This window comes from Stenella coeruleoalba (genome assembly GCF_951394435.1).
Source record: "Stenella coeruleoalba genome assembly, chromosome: 7".
Classification (NCBI taxonomy): domain Eukaryota; kingdom Metazoa; phylum Chordata; class Mammalia; order Artiodactyla; family Delphinidae; genus Stenella; species Stenella coeruleoalba.
In genome coordinates, this window is record NC_137153.1 from 107,724,646 (window position 1) to 107,744,533 (window position 19,888).

General features: G+C 42.1%; 1 long non-coding RNA gene across 2 annotated transcripts in view; it reads left to right on the plus strand.

Moving 5' to 3' along the window:
* The first annotated feature begins 2,983 nt into the window (after window positions 1-2,983).
* The window catches only part of LOC307189278, an 82,689-nt gene continuing 65,784 nt past the window's right edge, over window positions 2,984-19,888 (plus strand). For both annotated transcript variants that reach the window (XR_013829139.1, XR_013829140.1), the window contains exons 1-2: window positions 2,984-4,120; window positions 19,409-19,510. This is a non-coding gene — a long non-coding RNA (uncharacterized lncRNA). The remainder of the gene's footprint in view (window positions 4,121-19,408; window positions 19,511-19,888) is intronic.

Below are 19,888 nucleotides of genomic sequence, written 5' to 3' on the forward strand. Positions count from 1 at the left end.
TGACATGAGCGCAAGATCAAAGATTTTCCAGCCATTTTTAATCTGCCCCTACCCATGTGTTCTGATTTTGTTGCATATTAAAAAGTGTTGCATGGAAAAGGATTTGGTGGGTGAGTAAGTTTGAGAACTAGTGGGCCAGAAAGTTGAGCCATGTTTTTTTAAACAACAACACTCCTAGAGTCTTTGACTTATTCCTTCATTCTCTTTATACTTAAATGTTTACTATACCAGAATCCTGCCAGGCTACAAAAATGAAACAGTGTACAAAATGGAACTTGCATTCTAGTGAGGGAGGGATTTAAACAATAATAAAATAAATGCATAAAGTCAGATGCCAATATGCATTATGAAAACAAGTTGCAGTGATAAGAGAATGACAAGATTTACTCTTTCAAATGGGATGATTAGATGGATTGAAGAAGCATGTGTCACAGGTAGCTCAATAGTGAGAATGGAAGCTTGTGGAGGGTTTACACAGTAGCATGAACAGGGTACAAGGCCCCCAGGGTAGGAGCATTTTTGGCCAAAGTGGCTGGGATGGAGTGAGGAACCACCTAAATGGCAGAGTTGAGATCAGAGAATCAGGCAGGGCCTTGGGAACCATAGCAGAGTTTGGAATTTGTTGAGAGTGTAATGGAAAGCCACTCGTGAACAAAGATGGGATGGAATCTCACTTTTAAAAGATCTCTCTCTCTCTGCCTGCTCTAATAAACAATAAGAGGCAAGTAAGTGGGGAACCAGTTAGGAAGCCATTGCAATACTCCAAGTGAGTGAAGATGATGATGACATTACCCCTGCAGAGGTGAAAGTGGAGAAAGGAGTCTAGAATTGGGAGCTATGGTAGTAGAGATGACAGATTTTGCTGATGGATGGAATATGGGATGTGAAGAAAGAGTGAGAAATGCCTTTGAGAGTTTGGATCTATGTAAACTGCGGGGAAGTAGTCTTAAAGAAGTTAGTGCATGTTATGACTATCAAGGTGAACGCTTGCAGACAAAGTCGGAGGACCAAAATTCTAAGGGACACATTTAGGGGAATGCCAAGCAACTCCTCTTGTCAAGGAAAAATTGCACAAGACAGAGTTAAACGGGCAAGGAAGGCTTTATTGAGGACTACTGCCATAGGGGAGAGAGACTTCATTAAATGCTGCTGAAACAAAAGACAGGAGGTTAAGAGCTGTGTGGGCTTCTGGAAAGGGGCTGGAGGACGATTTGGAGAGTAGGGCATTGGTCAATGGGATTAAGTCATCTGCATTTGCTAATCGGCCTCCATTGAAGTTAGGCTCCTACCCTCCCACAGACTCTAGGAGGTAGGGGTACTTACCTAGATGATTACATTTTAAAGGGATGGCTCCCAGGTCCTTGAGAAAGGCATTCCTGAGTTGTTGAAGTTGCAAGAGTCTGGGAGAAGATTTACAATACATCTCAAAGAGGCAGAGGAAAAATGTAAGACTGTACATCTTCTGAAATAAATGCTCTAAGGTAAGGGAGATCAGGGGCCTATAGTCAGGAAGAAACCTGTCCAAAGTTTAGTCAAACGGAGGGAATGCTAAGACCATTCTGGTCACTCTATCATCTGATGCTTCCACGTTTGAAAATTTAGTCACACTTGATGGAATCCTAGCAACCTGGGTCTATTCTGCCACAGACTATCTGCTTGACCCTGGGCAAAAATATTAAATTATCTTAGTCTCTACTTCCCAATTCTTCTACCTCAAAGCCTTTTCATTTTCTATTCCTTCTTCCTGGAAGGATCTTCTCTCAGATATCTGCTTGGCTGACTTCCCCATCTCCTCCTAGTCTTTGGTTTCAGTGGGGCTACCCTCACCACCATATAGAAAGTGGCAAATGTCACTCTGTTGCTTCTTATCCCCTTTATCCCTAATGCACTACATCATTTGTTTATTATGTTTCTTATTGATGATCTGTTGCCTCTGCTGGAATGGCAGATTTATGGGCAAAGTAGCTCATCACAAAATTACTTACGATAAGAAGAGATTTTAAAGAAAAAACCTAAGTGTACAACATTAGAGGAATAGCTAAGAAAGTCAACTCCTCTCCTTAGGGGAATAGTATGCAGCCATTTAAATTATGTTTATGGAGAGAGTCTAATAAGGAAAGCATGTGTGTGGAAAGGATAATTTAAAAGAATCTGAATATAAGATTACAAATAAGTATATTATGAAAACAAAAAATTTAAAAATAAAGAGAAAAAATGTTAGAAGAAAATACGCCATTGCACTCATAATGATGACCTATACATGTTATTATATCTATATCTGTATTTATATCTAGATAGATGTCCATTTATATATGTATATATAATGTTTTATTCTTTTTCTTAATTTTAATATTTTCCAATTTTTAAATAATGATCAGGTTTAAGAGTGGAAAAACAGAATCTTTTAAAAAATAAAGACTCTGTGAGACTGCAAGATTATAAAGTTCCTAGTCCCCAATTTGTGACACCTCCATGGAGTTCAAACTGCTTTGGCGCTTACAAGGGGACATGTGTAAAGTGAGTACCAAGAGAAAGCTAGAGCCTATCTTTTGGAAAAACTCCCATGGAATTTTGAAGGGGAGCGGAGAAATAGAAGCCTGGGCAGAAGGAACTAGAGGAAGGCAAACCACAGCGAGCGTTTTGGGGCAGAAGCATGCCCGTGGAGAGCTCTGGGGATCCTCCATGCTGCAGAGTAGAGCGGGGGAAGCAGTGCAGCAGGTATTATCAATACCAGCCCAGTAACTAGGCAACTAAAAGATCTGTAAAGAAAGCACAGCTTCACGAGAAATGCGGGTATGTGTTTTAAGAAGACGGTGGGGATTAACAGCCCTGTGATTCATGGAGACAGCAATTTGTCATCGGTGCTATCTGCCGAGCGTAGGGGACAAAAGTATAGAGACAACACAGGAGAAATGTGGCAATGAACTGAGCGATGAGCACAGATGGGCGAAGCACCAGAATCACTTCACTTTAATTATTTTGAGCTCTGCTTTCACCTAGGCAATGTCCGGGGGCATTGTTCTCCCTTTTTTTGTTTGTTTTACTCTGGTTTGTTTTTTAAATGCTGAAATCAGTTTCTCTAGGATATCTCCTTGGACCAGAGGGAAGGCTCTGTTTTACTGAATACCTGCTAGGTGTCAATCATTACCAGCTGTGGTATCTTTTAAACCTCTCCATGACCAACAGTGTAGGCATTACTGTTATTCTCATTTCAGAGAGCGGTAAATTAAGACTTAAAAGAGGTGGTGCAATTTTGTTACAAAACCACAAATCAGTAACTGTAGAATCCTTGTATGGAATCCGTGCCTGGCTAGCTTTTCTTACCATCCCTTTCTACATTGCCGATCAAATTATATGTATGTGAATTCTTCCTCTTGGGCTGGTTCAGAGAATCCGCAAAACCTGTTGCTCAGAATTCAGGGTATTAAGGCTGATTGCAAAAGGAGGCTTTAGTGTTGAGTCTGTTGATTTTCCAGGCTGTGCACTAACTTGACAACTTCACATGCTTCTCCGCATTCAATTTTCTAGCAAAATGGAAAATGCAATTACAGTTTTCAGCAAAATATTGTTGTTGCTTCAAAAATAATTAAGCATCTTATTAAATTGCTATTTTACCAAGTGGGATGCAATGGCTCTATAGGGCTTCGTCAGGGAAAAGCAAGGGCTTTTCAGAAAGGGTGTGTATGTGTCTGTCGGGGGAATGCATCTCCAGTTAGTTAATAACCTGAGTTCTTAGGAGAAAGGGTGGCAAGGCGACTCCTTTATAGGGCAGACTCTCTTATTAGGAGTTTAATACTAAGGTTGACTGAAGCTCTTTCCATTGCAGTAGCTTTGGAATTTATTTCTGCAGGATCCATTTTCACTGCTTGACCTTAAGGGAGTTGGCTGCGGGGAGAAATCCTAGCAGGTGAAACACCAGTTCGGAAAGTACTTGGTCTGTCAAAAAGGATAAAAGACGCCTTTATTAGAACGCACAGGGAGCTTCCGGGAAGATGGCGGAGGACTAGGACGCGGAGATCGCCTTCCTCCCCACAGATACACCAGAAATACAACTACACGTGGAACAACTCCTGCAGAGCACCTACTGAATGCTGGCAGAAGACCTCAGACCTCCCAAAAGGCAAGAAACCCCCCACATACCTGGGTTGGGCAAAAGAAAAAAGAAAAAACAGAGACAAAAGGATAGGGACGGGACCCGCACCAGTGGGAGGGAGCTGTGAAGGAGGAAAAGTTTCGACACACTAGGAAGCCCCTTCGCGGGTGGAGACTGCGGGTGGCGGAGGGGGGGAGCTTCGGAGCAGAGGGGGGGAACTTCGGAGCCGCGGAGGAGAGCACAGCAACAGGGGTGCGGGGGGGGAAAGCGGAGAGATTCCCGCACAGAGGATCAGGGTGGACCCGCACTCACCAGCCCGAGAGGCTTGTCTGCTCACCCGCCGGGGCGGGCGGGGGATGGGAGCCGAGGTTCGGGCTTCGGTCGGATCCCAGGGAGAGGACTGGGGTTGGCGCGTGAAAACAGCCTGCAGAGGGTTATTGCACCGCGGCTGGCCGGGAGGGAGTCCGGGGAAAAGTCTGGGCCTGCCGAAGAGGCAACAGACTTTTTCTTCCCTCTTTGTCTCCTGGTGCGCGAGGAGAGGGGATTAAGAGTGCCGCTTAAAGGAGCTCTAGAGACGGGTGCGAGCCGCGGCTAACAGCGCGGACCCCAGAGACAGGCGCGAGCCGCGGCTAAAAGCGCGGACCCCAGAGACAGGCGCGAGCCGCGGCTAAAAGCGCGGACCCCAGAGACGGGCATGAGACGCTAAGGCTGCTGCTGCCGCCACCAAGAAGCCTGTGTGCGAGCACAGGTCACTATCCACACCCACCTTCCGGGGAGCCTGTGCAGCGCGCCACTGCCAGGGTCCCGGGATCCAAGGACAACTTTCCCGGGAGAACGCACGTCGGGCCTCAGGTTCGTGCGACGTCACGCTGCCTCTGCCGCCGCAGGCCCGCCCCGCACTCCGTGCCCCTCCCTCCCCCCCGGCCTGAGTGAGCCAGAGCCTCCGAATCAGCGGCTCCTTTAACCCTGTCCTGTCTGAGCGAAGAACAGACGCCCTCCGGCGACCTACACGCAGAGGTGGGGCCAAATCCAAAGCTGAGCCCCTGGGAGCTGTGCGAACAAAGAAGAGAAAGGGAACTCTCTCCCAGCAGCCTCAGAAGCAGCGGATTAAAGCTCCACGATCAATTCGATGTACCTGCATCTGTGGAATACATGAATAGACAAAGAATCATCCCAAATTAAGGAGGTGGACTTTGAGAGCAAGATTTATAATTTTTTCCCCTTTTCTTCTTTTTGTGAGTGTGTATGTATATGCTTCTGTGTGAGATTTTGTCTGTATAGCTTTGCTTCCACCATTTGTCCTAGGGTTCTATCGGTCCGTTTTTTTTTCTCTTAATAATTATTTTTTTTATTTTAATAACTTTATTATATTTTATCTTTATTTTACTTTATCTTCTTTCTTTCTTTTTTTCCTTCCTTCCCTCCTTCATTCCTTCCTCCCTCCCTCCCTCCTTTCTTTCTTTCTTTCTTTCTTTCTACTTCTACTAATTCTTTCTTTCTACTTTTTCTCCCTTTTATTCTGAGCCGTGTGGATTAAAGGCTCTTGGTGCTGCAGCCAGGAGTCAGTGCTGTGCCTCTGAGGTGGGAGAGCCAACTTCAGGACACTGGTCCACAAGAGACCTCCCAGCTCCACATAATATCAAACGGCGAAAATCTCCCAGAGATCTCCATCTCAACACCAGCACCCAGCTTCACTCAACGACCAGCAAGTTACAGTGCTGGACATCTTATGCCAAACAACTAGCAAGACAGGAACACAACCCCACCCATTAGCAGAGAGGCTGCCTAAAATCATAATAAGGCCACAGACACCCCAAATCAGACCACCAGACGTGGACCTGCCCACCAGAAAGACAAGATCCAGCCTCATCCACCAGAACACAGGAACTAGTCCCTTCCACCAGGAAGCCTACAGAACCCACTGAACCAACCTTAGCCACTGGGGACAGACACCAAAAACAATGGGAACTACGAACCTGCAGCCTGCAAAACGGAGACCCCACACACATTAAGATAAGCAGAATGAGAAGACAGAAAAACACACAGCACATGAAGGAGCAAGATAAAAACCCACCAGACCTAACAAATGAAGAGGAAATAGGCAGTCTACCTGGAAAAGAATTCAGAATAATGATAGTAAAGATGATCCAAAATCTTGGAAATAGAATAGACACAATGCAAGAAACATTTAACAAGGACCTAGAAGAACTAAAGATGAAACAAACAATGATGAACAACACAATAAATGAAATTAAAAATACTCTAGATGGGATCAATAGCAGAATAACTGAGGCAGACGAACAGATAAGTGACCTGGAAGATAAAATAGTGGAAATAACTACTGCAGAGCAGAATAAAGAAAAAAGAATGAAAAAAACTGAGGACAGTCTCAGAGACCTCTGGGACAACATTAAATGCACCAACATTCGAATTATAGGGGTTCCAGAAGAAGAAGAGAAAAAGAAAGGGACTGAGAAAATATTTGAAGAGATTATAGTTGACAACTTCCCTAATATGGGAAAGGAAATAGTTAATCAAGTCCATGAAGCACAGAGAGTCCCATACAGGATAAATCCAAGGAGAAACACGCCAAGACACATATTAATCAAACCATCAAAAATGAAATACAAAGAAAACATATTAAAAGCAGCAAGGGAAAAATAACACACAAGGGAATCCCCATAAGGTTAACAGCTGATCTTTCAGCAGAAACTCTGCAAGCCAGAAGGGTGTGGCAGGACATATTAAAGTGATGAAGGAGAAAAACCTGCAACCAAGATTACTCTACCCAGCAAGGATCTCATTCAGATTTGATGGAGAAATTAAAACCTTTACAGACAAGCAAAAGCTAAGAGAGTTCAGCACCACCAAACCAGCTCTACAACAACTGCTAAAGGAACTTCTTTAGGCAAGAAACACAAGAGAAGGAAAAGACCTACAATAACGAACCCAAAACAATTAAGAAAATGGGAATAGGAACATACATATCGATAATTACCTTAAATGTAAATGGACTAAATGCTCCCACCAAAAGAAACAGACTGGCATAGAGGGAACTTTCCTCAACATAATAAAGGCCATATATGACAAACCCACAGCCAACATCGTCCTCAATGGTGAAAAACTGAAACCATTTCCACTAAGATCAGGGACAAGACAAGGTTGCCAACTCTCACCACTCTTATTCAATATAGTTTTGGAAGTTTTAGCCACAGCAGTCAGAGAAGAAAAGGAAATAAAAGGAATCCAAATCGGAAAAGAAGAAGTAAAGCTGTCACTGTTTGCAGATGACATGATGCTATACATAGAGAATCCTAAAGATGTTACCAGAAAACTACTAGAGCTAATCAATGAATTTGGTAAAGTAGCAGGATACAAAATTAATGCACAGAAATCTCTGGCATTCCTATACACTAATGATGAAAAATCTGAAAGTGAAATCAAGAAAACACTCCCATTTACCACTGCAACAAAAAGAATAAAATATCTAGGAATAAACCTACCTAAGGAGACAAAAGACCTGTATGCAGAAAATTATAAGACACTGATGAAAGAAGTTAAAGATGATACAAATAGATGGAGAGATATACCATGTTCTTGGATTGGAAGAATCAACATTGTGAAAATGACTCTACTACCCAAAGCAATCTATAGATTCAATGCAATCCCTATGAAACTACCACCGGCATTTTTCACAGAACTAGAACAAAAAATTTCACAATTTGTATGGAAACACAAAAGACCCCGAATAGCCAAAGCAATCTTGAGAACAAAAAACGGAGCTGGAGGAATCAGGCTCCCTGACTTCAGACTATACTCCAATGCTACAGTAATCAAGACAGTATGGTACTGGCAGAAAAACAGAAAGATAGATCAATGGAAGAGGATAGAAAGCCCAGAGATAAACCCACGCACATATGGTCACCTTATCTTTGATAAAGGAGGCAGGAATGTCCAGTGGAGAAAGGACAGCCTCTTCAATAGTGGTGCTGGGAAAACTGGACAGGTACATGTAAAAGTATGAGATTAGATCACTCCCCAACACCTTACACAAAAATAAGCTCAAAATGGATTAAAGACCTAAGTGTAAGGCCAGAAACTCTCAAACTCTTAGAGGAAAACATAGGCAGGACACTCTATGACATAAATCACAGCAAGATCCTTTTTGACCCACCTCCTAGAGAAATGGAAATAAAAACAAAAATAAATGGGATCTAATGAAACTTCAAAGCTTTTGCACAGCAAAGGAAACCATAAAGAAGACCAAAAGACAGCCCTCAGAATGGAAGAAAATATTTGCAAATGAAACAACTGACAAAGGATTAATCTCCAAAATTTATAAGCAGCTCATGCAGCTTAATAACAAAAAAACAAACAACCCAATCCAAAAATGGGCAGAAGACCAAAATAGACATTTCTCCATATAAGATATACAGACTGCCAACAAACACATGAAAGAATGCTCAACATCACTAATCATTAGAGAAATGCAAATCAAAACTACAATGAGATATCATCTCACACCAGTCAGAATGGCCATCATCAAAAAATCTAGAAACAATAAATGCTGGAAAGGGTGTGGAGCAAAGGGAACCCTCCTGCACTGTTGGTGGGAATGTAAATTGGTACAGCCACTGTGGAGAACAGTATGGAGGTTCCTTTAAAAACTACAGATAGAACTACCATATGACCCAGCAATCCCACTACTGGGCATATACCCTGAGAAAACCATAATTCAAAAAGAGTCATGTACCAAAATATTCATTGCAGCTCTATTTACAATAGCCCAGAGATGGAAACAACCTAAGTGTCCATCATCGGATGAATGGATAAAGAAGATGTGGCACATATATACAATGGAATATTACTCAGCCATAAAAAGAAACGAATTTGAGGTATTAGTAATGAGGTGGATAGACCTAGAGTCTTTCATACAGAGCGAAGTAAGTCAGAAAGAGAGAGACAAATACCGTATGCTAACACATATATATGGAATTTAAGAAAAAAAAATGTCTTGAAGAACCTAGGGGTAAGACAGGAATAAAGACACAGACCTACTAGAGAATGGAGTTGAGGATATGGGGAGGGGGAAGGGTAGGTGTGATAAAGCGAGAGAGAGGCATGGACATGTATACACTACCAAACGTAAGGAAGCAGCCGCATAGCACAGGGAGATCAGCTCGATGCTTTGTGACCGCCTGGAGGGGTGGGATAGGGAGGGTGGGAGGGAGGGAGACGCAAGAGGGAAGAGATATGGGAACATATATATATATATATATATATATATATATATATATACACATAACTGATTCATTTTGTTGTAAAGCAGAAACTAACACACCATTGTAAAGCAATTATACTCCAATAAAGATGTTAAAAAAAAAAAAAGCACAAAAAGGACTGAGCTTTGATTGTGCACCTACTATGCTTCGGGCATTGGATAAAGATATTCTTTCTTTTATTTAGAGAGAAAGAGAATGCTTCATTAATATCAAAGACAAACTCACAGTTTACTAAGCGTCTATGCTGTACCAGGCGCTGTACAAAAGTACTTAGCATGCAGTTTCTCACTGATTGCCGTAACTGCCTGAATAGGCATTTAGCAGAGATGAGGAACTATAAGCACAAAGAGTTTAATAAATTGCATAAGCCATAGAGCGAGTAAATAGGAGAGGTGGCTTGATTTCTAGAATCTTCATCTTGGCCACTGTTTTTTAATCAGTAGCTTAAAAAACTAATGCTCGGATACTAAAGAATTTATTCTATGTGGATAAAAACCTTGTATAACATTACATGTTTAAAGGAAGAGAAGCCTCATTTCAGAGCCTAGCTCTGTTTTGGGAATGTGGGCAATTTACTTTGCGTTTCTGAGGCTCTATCTCTTCACCAATGTTACTGAAACCAGAGTAGACATTAGAATCACTCAGAGGTGCTTTGTGACCACCTAGAGGGGTGGGATAGGGAGGGTAGGAGGGTGACGCAAGAGGGAGGAGATATGGGGATATATGTATATGTATAGCTGATTCACTTTGTTATAAAGCAGAAACTAACACACCATTGTAAAGCAATTATACTCCAATAAAGATGTTAAAAAATAATAAAATTAGGGCTTCCCTTGTGGCGCAGTTGTTGGGAGTCCGCCTGCCGATGCAGGGGACACGGGTTCGTGCCCCAGTCTGGGAGGATCCCACGTGCCGCGGAGTGGCTGGGCCTGTGAGCCATGGCCGCTGGGCTTGCGTGTCCAGAGCCTGTGCTCCGCGGTGGGAGAGGCCACAGCGGTGAGAGGCCCACGTACCGCAAAAATAATAATAATAATAATATTAAAATAAAAATTAAAAAAAAAAAAGAATCACCCAGAGGGCTTGCTAAAATCCAGATTGCTGGGTCCTACCCCCAGGGTTATTGACTCAGTTTGTCTGGAGTGGGTCTGAGGATTTGCATTTCTCTCAGGTGATGCTGATGCCACAGATATAGGACGTCACCTGGACAAACTCTATTATCCATACTCTGAATCCAAACTCTGATTTTCCCTGGACTGAAAGACTTTGCTCTCTCCAGAGCGTTAGCTTTGGGGACTTGGTCTGATTCTTCCCTCTTTGTTTGCTAGCTATGTGGTCTTAAACAAGTTGATTAATCCTTTTGAGCCTCAATACCTTCATCTGTAAAATAGGGCTCTTGCTCTCTTTGTCACCACCCTGTTGGGGAGGATTATAAGAAGTCTCTTATGGATGGCATCTAGCCTATTTTCTGGCTCAAATACTTAATAGATGTTGCTTCTCAACATTGGAAAGTTATCAAGATTATTTTCATGATGCCTGGCTTCATATTCATTTATTTTTTTTATTCACTGAATCTACCAAACACTGTAACATTTTCTTGGCAGTTTTTTTATTTCTTAGGTCTTTGCAGTTTCCATTATAAAAACATGCTGTATATACTGTAGAACACCCAGATTAGAGCAAGGGCCTCACCCACACTACACATCATTATTGTTGGAAAATGCTACGTGTATAGTTTTAGTTCAGAAGTCAGATTCACGGAATTCCCCCGAAGAAAGAATTCTGAGTGTTTTTGGATTTAAGGCTTCTATAACCTTCAAGGACCAGGAATTACCAGGGAAGAACCCCAGAGAGGTAAAGATCAAGTTGAAGAGTGGTTAACCCCTTGATGCCAGAGGGGCTGTGTCTCAAATTGAGAAGTTTCCTACCCTATCCTATCAAGAAGGCATCGCTAGTGATTTATATTAATAACTATCCGTCAAACTAGTTAGAAACTTAAATGAATTAAACATATGTTTTATTATTTTAAATAAAACCTTACATCTCCCACCCCCCACAGCTCCAAGCAGAAGTCCCTGAATACTATTTTCCCCCTCATCTTTGTCCAGGTTGAAAATCAATGTATCTGGTTCACCTTGAATCTTGAGCTGCATATTTTTAGCAGCAGAAAAGCCTATGTAGCCAGCATCCCTGGGAAAGAGGCAGATAACCCCCCAGTGTCCTCCAGCCAAGGAGGAGGGCAGAGGCTTCAGAGGAGCAGAGTACCTGCAGCTTGGGTAATTCACCAGCCTCCATTGTTAACCAAGGAGCTTGCTGGGTGGTGCCAGGGACTAAAGGACCATGGAGCAGGAGTTAGAATTTTCAGAAAAGGTCCCTGATCTCAGGCCACCAGTTCCTTTAACTATTGAGATCAAGGTGGGAAGAAGGTTTAGAGCAATTTAAAAAAAGCTCTCATGCATTATTATTGTTATGGATACCAAGCAGTATCTATTAAGGAATGGATGTAATAGGCAGTAGGAATTATAATAGTTAAAGCTCCAATATGCTTACCATGTGCTACTCACTGTTCTGTGTTTATCTTTGTTGACTCATTTTATTATCATAACATTTTATAGATGAGAGAAAAAAAAACAACAAGGAACTGAGAGGTTGATGAACTACAAGGTGCTATGTCATTAATTATACTATGATTTCGAGGGAAGGGTTTCCTTAAAACCTTAATTTAGCAGATGAAAAAAATTGAAGGTGACTTCCCTGAGATTCCACAGCTTGCTTGAGAAAGAGCTATAGACTCTGAGCCCACAGGGTAGAAATCTTTGCTAGATTAATCTGAAGCCTTTCTGGAGGTGATGAGACTTAATCAAGCTTTGCGGTATAGAACAAACCATATTGAGGAGTGCATCTCGTTAAGATTCAGGAAGACCAGGTTCCCACCATGCCTTCCCTAAAGATTTCCATCATGGCCCACAACCTCTGCCCTGTTTATATGCCCAGAGTGATTGGAAAGGTCAAATGTTAAAATGGATATAAACTCTGCCTGGAATGCCATGTGATGGATCCACATGGCAAACTCCTATTCATCCGTCCAACCCTCATATCAAGGTTCACCACTCCAAGCAGTCATCTTTTCCTCTCCCTCTCTTTTCTGGGGAAGATTTCCTCTCTTTTTTATTTGCCCTCATGATATCTTCACTCACACGGCACTTGAGATCCTCTGTGGGAAGAATAGCAGAGTCTTGCCTTATTGGTGTCCTCATTCCAGTCACGTGGACAAGACTCAGGAAGTGTTTAATTAGTTACCTGAGTGGTCTTTTCTCAATTCTACAGCGTTTTCCTCTCCCTGTGTAAAAGAAGGCTAGATCATTAATTGCACAAATAATTATTAGGGAACTCTGAGCAGGGCACTGTTGTAAATGCAGGTGATACAGTTGTAAATATGATGGAATATATATTACTTAACAGAGGATGCAGCCAATGGATAGGAACATACGAGAGTATGGGAAGAGAGAGAGAGAAAGGCAGAGGGATGAAGAAAGCAACTTAGGTAGTTTATCCACTTGTGTCTCCCTAAAATTCGTATGTTGAGGTCTTAACCCTCAGTGTGATGGTGTTAGGAGACAGATCCTTTGGGTGGTAATTAGGATGTGAGGGCAGAGCCCTCATGAGTGAGACTAGTGCCTTTATAGAATTGACCCAAGAGAACTCCCTTGCCCCTTCCACCATGTGAACGTACAGTGAAAAGATGGCTATCTTTTTTTTTTTTTTTGGCGGTACGCGGGCCTCTCACTGTTGTGGCCTCTCCTGTTGTGGAGCACGGGCTCCGGACGCGCAGGCTCAGCGGCCATGGCTCACGGGCCCAGCCGCTCCGCGGCATGTGGGATCTTCCCGGACCAGGGCATGAAGCCGTGTCCCCTGCATCGGCAGGCGGACTCTCAACCACTGCGCCACCAGGGAAGCCCCCAAGATGGCTATCTTTTAAGTGGGCTCTTGTTGGACACGAAATCTGCCAGAGCCATAATCTTGGATTTCCCAGTTGCCAGAACTATGAGACATAAATGTGTGTTGTTTATCAGTCCTCCAGTTTATGGCATTTTTGTTACAGCAGCTCACGTGGACTAAGACATACTTATACCCATCCAATCATTCATCAAAAATCATAAGCATATATTATATGCCATGGGCTGTGCTAAGTACTGAAATATAACCTCGAACAAGATCTATTCCTTGCCATTAAAATACTTACACCCTAGCCAAATCCCCAGTTATAATCATAATCATAGCACTGGGATTTGGGCCACAAATATAGAATGGAAGCAAATAATCTTGCCTGTTACGGGCACAGCCTGGCTTGCAAGATTTCCTCATGGCTCTGTGTTTTCTCCTGGGAAAGGGAGCCATGGCTCCAGGGGCTCCATGCAGCAGTGACATTTCCTCTGGCTATTAATCAGCACCTTTACCAGTGCAGCAGCACTGTGGGGACAGGAGGATAGAGGATGTCTCAGATGCTATTTACTATCTCTCTAGAGAAAGTCTCTGACCTCAGTTTCCTTTATTGACCCATTTCACGCTAGTGGAGTGAATTTTCAAGGCCCTTTAGGGACAAATCAGCTCCTCTTGTCCTTGTTAAATGGACATACTCCATGTAGTCATGGATGGACACAACCTTATCATTGGGAAGATAAGGTCTGAAGTGCATAATTTGGCTGCAGTGACCCAGACTGCAGCTAAGTCTTTAGAAATCAGGCTCTAGTGGCAGCATTTCATGAGCAGGACTTAGGATTGGTTCCACATTCTTATCCTAATTTGAAACAGAAGGAGGGCAGGCAGAGTGACTTTGCCCCAACTTAAATTATACTTAGGCTTCCCCAGGGAGACACCACTGCCACACGCCCCCCACCTCAAGGAGGACTGCAGAAAGGAATTGTATAGGACAGAAAGAAAGAATTGAAGGTAGAAAGAGAGAGAAAGTAAAAGAGGAGGAGAAAACAGGCATAAGGGATTGAGAGCATGATCAAACAGGGAAGATTTCCAGAGAGAACAAGTAAAAGATTAAAATTAACTAATAGGATGGATGCATCAGTCAGGATGGACTAAGTTATGCTGTAGTAACAAATAACTCTAAAATTTCAGCAACTTAAATCAACAAGAGTTTATTTCTCATTTAAGCTGCATGTCTATTGTGAGTCAGAAGGATTATTGTGATCATTGCAGTCACTCCAGAATTCAGGTAGTGGAACAGGCAGCCTCTCATCTGTTTCTGGTCACCACATCAAAGGGAAACTGAGTTCAGAAGGATCTCTAGCAATTAAATGCTCTGAACCCAATAGTAACACACATAATTTTTGCCTGTACTGTATTGGATGACCAAGTCACATGGCCCCACTCCCCCAGGAGGTACCAGAGCTATGCACTCAGGAATCAGAGAGCGCTGGTGTCTACCCCGAGGGGCCTGGGAATCGAAGGAGATTCCTCAGAGGTGCTCTGGCCAGTATATTGTTTGCAGAAGTGGTCAGGTCTCCAAACTCTCTCTGATGAAGATCCTGGTCCTGGTAGGAGTGTGACTACTCTTCCTGAGAGTTGAAAAGGAAACTGATAACAAAGCATAGGAAGGAACAATAAAGTCAGATAAGACCGTGTTTAATGAGATAATATTCTACTTTTTCTTTCCATTTCTGCTTTTCTGTGCAAGTTTGAATTCTGGCTCCATCTTTTATGAACTCTGTGACTTGGAGGAAGTTCCCACTCTGTGACTCAGATTCCTCACTTTATAAAAATGAGCATAACAACATTACAAATATTAGACTTTTGTGGATATTTATTGAGTTAACACAGGTAAAGGGCTTAGGACAGTTCCTGACACACACTAATAAGTGTTCCATGGTATTTAGCATCCTTGTTCTTAACAACTCGGTGAGGTAGGCTATGAGTCATGTTGAACGGGCTGGGAAGTGAGACCTGGGAGGCTAAGAATAATCAATATCATGTATGTGGTCACTAGTGGAGCCAAGGTTCACTCACTTTTAGGGACTTTGATTCCAGAGACTGAAGTTTACATTTCACGTCAAAATCATCATTCCAGTTGATCCCTTCAGCAGCCCTGTGGGCTAGAGTCAACAACATTTTGGCCATTACTGCCATCACTAAAACTTCCAGGTATCACTCATAAAATACCTGTGTCTGCTTTACATAAATTATAGCTAAGCCTCCTAACAGTACCCTGAGGTTAAGTATTGTCACCTCTCTTTTTTTTAATTGAAGTATAGTTGATTTACAATATTGTGTTAGTTTCAGGCATATGGCAAAGTGATTCAATTATGTATTTTTTTCAGATTATAATCTGTTACAGGTTATTACAAGATACTGAATATAATTCCCTCAAAGAAGTTAAATAGTGCATTAGTCTGCCAGGGCTGCAATAACAAAGTAACACAGACTGCATGGTTTAAACAACATAAATGTATCTTCTCACAGCTCTGGAGGCTAAAAGTCCAAGATCAAGGTCTTGGCGGGGCTGGTTTCTTCTGAGCCCTCTCTCCTTGGCTTGTAGATGGCCATCTTCTCCCTGTGTCTTCACGTCATCTTCCCTCTGTGTGTCTGTGTCCTAATCTCCTCTTTTTATAAGGACACTAGTCATATTGGATTAAAGTCCAGCTATGCGATCTCATTTTACCTTACTTCTTTAAAAGCCATGTCTCCAAATACAGTCACATACTGGGGTAGTGGGGTTAAAACTTCAAAATGTGGATTGGGGGGAACACAGTTCAGCCTGTAACAAGAGCCTGCCTCCAGATGGAGCCAGGATTTAAACATAGACTGTTCTGATTCCAAGTCCACATGATGCTTCCACCTTCAAGCCATTAGTAAATCCCTCCTGTATGCTTAGCACAGTGCTTGGTGTTTTCCCTTCCTTTTTTTTTTTTTACATATAGTTCTCAGAGGAAATGTTGGCCCCTTTGGGTAGATGAGAAAATTAGGGACTCATGGTAGGGAGGAATTTCTTCCAGTTTGGTCACTGTTGGTCACCTTGGGGTACGTTCAGATCTTCTTACTCTTGACTAAGAAGAAACTTTCTCCCTCCTTTAGTTTGCTCCTTTGGAAATGAGGCAACCCTTTTAAAATAATGCCATATCCATTACATCACCAAATGTTAATATTTTTTACAGTACCCACTATGTGCAAACATGAGGAAAGGCACTTAACACGTAGAAAGCAAGGACACAATGCCAGATGTTTTAGGAAATTGCAACCCAGAAGAAAAGGCAAGTAATAGGGAGTAAAATAAAAATGCCACTCGATGTTCAATGGGAAGTACTGTCAATAAATCATGTAAAAAATCCTCAGAGGAGGACAAAACAACTATAGACTATGTATTCAGGGAAGACATTTTGCCAGGGCGTAAGGAATGCGCTGGGGGTAGGGGTGGCTAGAATGCCAGCAATGACAGAGACAGAGGTTCTCAAGAGGTGTTTGGGGGACAATTTCTGGTCATACTCTTGCTTATCTCTTAATGGTTCACTATTGCCTGCAAAGTAAATCCAAGTTTCGTAGGTTGCCCTTTGCATCAACTAGCTGATGCTTCAGCCCTATCATCCACCCCCCACACCCACTGTGTAATGATGGACTAAGAGCCAGTCCCTAAAGTGCCTTTCATTTCTGGCTCTGGTCCTTCACTTGTGGACAGGAACAGTGGCAGAAAGGAAGATGCAGGGGCCTCAGTCATGCAGGTCCAAATTCTGGCTCTGCTACTTACTAACTAGTGGGACATTTGGCAAGTTATTCAACCTCTCACTTTGTTGGCCCATAAAATAAGAATAGTAATAACTACCTGGCAAGGGTTAGGGGAAGATGTAATGAAGTAAATAAAGTACCTAACTTACCACCTACTCTATTATATATACTCAGGAAATGGTAGTTACCATTATAATAATGAAGTCTTTCTTGTGCCAGCAGCTCGCTTCTACTGCTTCTTAGCCTAAACAATTCCCGCAGCACTTGTTCACGTTTACACCTGAGCGTTATATAACTGCATCCTATTACTTACAGAGAGAAGCAATGCCATGTGGTGTTTAGGAGCTCAGTCCTGCAGTCAGTCTGCTTACCATTTATTAACTGTGTGACCTTGGGCAAGTCTCTCTGTGTCTCAGCTTTTTTACGTATAAGATGGAGAACAGAGCATTATCTCATTCACAGAGACAATTTGAAGATTAAATGAGTTTACACTATAGTGCCTGGAATATAGTACCTACTCAGTAAATGGTGGTTCTTGTTATCTCCACTTCATAGAGGAAGAAAGAGGTTATGTAATCTGACCGACGTTGAATGACTAGTGGGACAACAAATTTCAGCATCAGAATTTTGTGTTAGATGACTGTGCTCTTAATCACCAGGCATTTGGCTTCCCGCATAACTAAGAAACACTTCCACCTCCAAGTCCTTCCTCACTGTCATTATCTGATGCACATACTTGACAACTCTGCAGGCCAGGCAACCATCAGACTATCAGACTAGAGATAGGAAGATCTGCCTCCGACTTCCATTCCACTTATAAAGAAATCTGCCTGGATACCACCCACTTCCTCCCTCTACCCTCAACACAGATGCATTTTGCATATGGAAACAGAAGGATCACTGGTAAAGTACCACGTGCAGGGTCAAGTGATCAAGACCAAAATCCGGCTCACATTGAGATGACAGCTGATTTTTTGGGTTCCTGCTGATTACCATATCCTGTTAGGCACTGGTGAGGGAGACTGGGAAATGTGTGTGTTCGATTATTTTAGGGATTGGATCATGGTTCTCTCTGGCACATGGTAGGTACTCACTAAATATTTGCTGAATGAATGAATTCACAATTAACACACCTATCTACTCGTCTCTCTCCCGCTCCCTCTCTCTCCCATCCATCCATCCATCCATCCATCCATCCATCCATCCATCCATCCCTCCCTCCCTCCATCCACCTAACTAACAAGGCCCCTGCCTCATCTTCATAATGCTCCCTCAAATGGGGGAGAAATTGATGAAAGCAACTACTTACTGTATGGTGTGTCAAGAGCTGTGATAGAAGGGGGTGCTGTAGGCATCAAGGAAAGTTCTCATGACTCGCAAAATTGTTCACTCTGTGCCACTCAAGGTGCCATCCTGCCCACACCTATATTTTCCATACTAGCACAAAAAAGTCACGATTTCAGTGAAAGCTTATATAGTGCTATAGTTGTGCTATTAGCAAGCAGCAACAATCATGAAAAGAACTTTAATACAAATGGAACAAAGAATGGAAGAAATCAGGTTGCATTCTCCAATAAGAAAAAGCAATATATATATATATATATATATTTGGGGCGGTGGGGAAAGGTGGTTCTACATGAAGAACATAATCTATATCACACAAGCAAACACTGCCCTTTCTTAATACTCTGAATCATAGATTCACCAATCTTTTTCTCTTGACCAAAAGGTCTTGTTACCTAAACAAGCTTGAACTATTTTTAAAAAATTTTCTTTGTTAATTTTGCTTTCTTGGTTCTTCTCATTTCTCACTCTATTTGCCTTAAGTTTTTTTTTTGTTATTTGTTTTGGTTTGGTTTCGTTAAAGACACGTCAACGTTTTTAATTAACTGTGTTAATTAAATACATATATATTTTTTCATATCTATTTACTAAGTAGAAAGCATATAGGCAAAAGAAGGCAAAATGGCTTCATCTATCATCTATGTGTCATACGTTCAAAATAACATATTAGGGGTTCCTTGATGTTTTTCTTACTTTCACTTTCCACATCTTGATAGTCACCAAGGCCTGTTAATTTTATGCCCTAAATTTCTCCCAAACTCACCTCCCTTTGTCTACCCTTAGTCGCTGCAGTATTTCCAGTCCTCACGGGTGCCTGAACCATTGCAATGGCATCTTAAGTATCTGATCTCCATTCGCTGTCCAGCAATGCCATGCATCCCCTACTTTGTTGCCAGAGGGGCGATTCTAACACCCAGATCTGATCGTGCTCTCTACTAATTCAGTGGTTCTCCATCTGTTACAGGTTTAAGTCTGAGCTCCTCAGTATGATGTGATGGACTGACCTAGCAAGATCTGACTTCTGCTTATGGCTCCAACTTCACCTGCCACCCAGACCAGCTAATAGGTAGGGATCTAACAGCTCTCCATATTTAATTTTTGTCCATTGTCTGCAAAATGGCTTAAAAGTCCTTCTCCTTTTAATATACTGTTTCCCTTGTCTGCTGTTTAGAGTCTTCACGATTTTTGTATGCCTCTTTTTTTTTTTTCTTAACTGCCAAAACTCAAAGATAACTTTTATCCTTGCAAAGAGCCTTTATGACTCCCTTTTTACTACTAGGGCACCTTATGGGTACTGTTATCTTTATATATCGATAGATTGCATTGAAATATTTTAACTTCCATCTTTTCTTGTAAAGTAATATAACACCTTGTAAACCTTAAGAAAACATCTGAATAAGCAGAATGGAAAAAAAATTAAAATTATCCATAATTTTGGCACTCC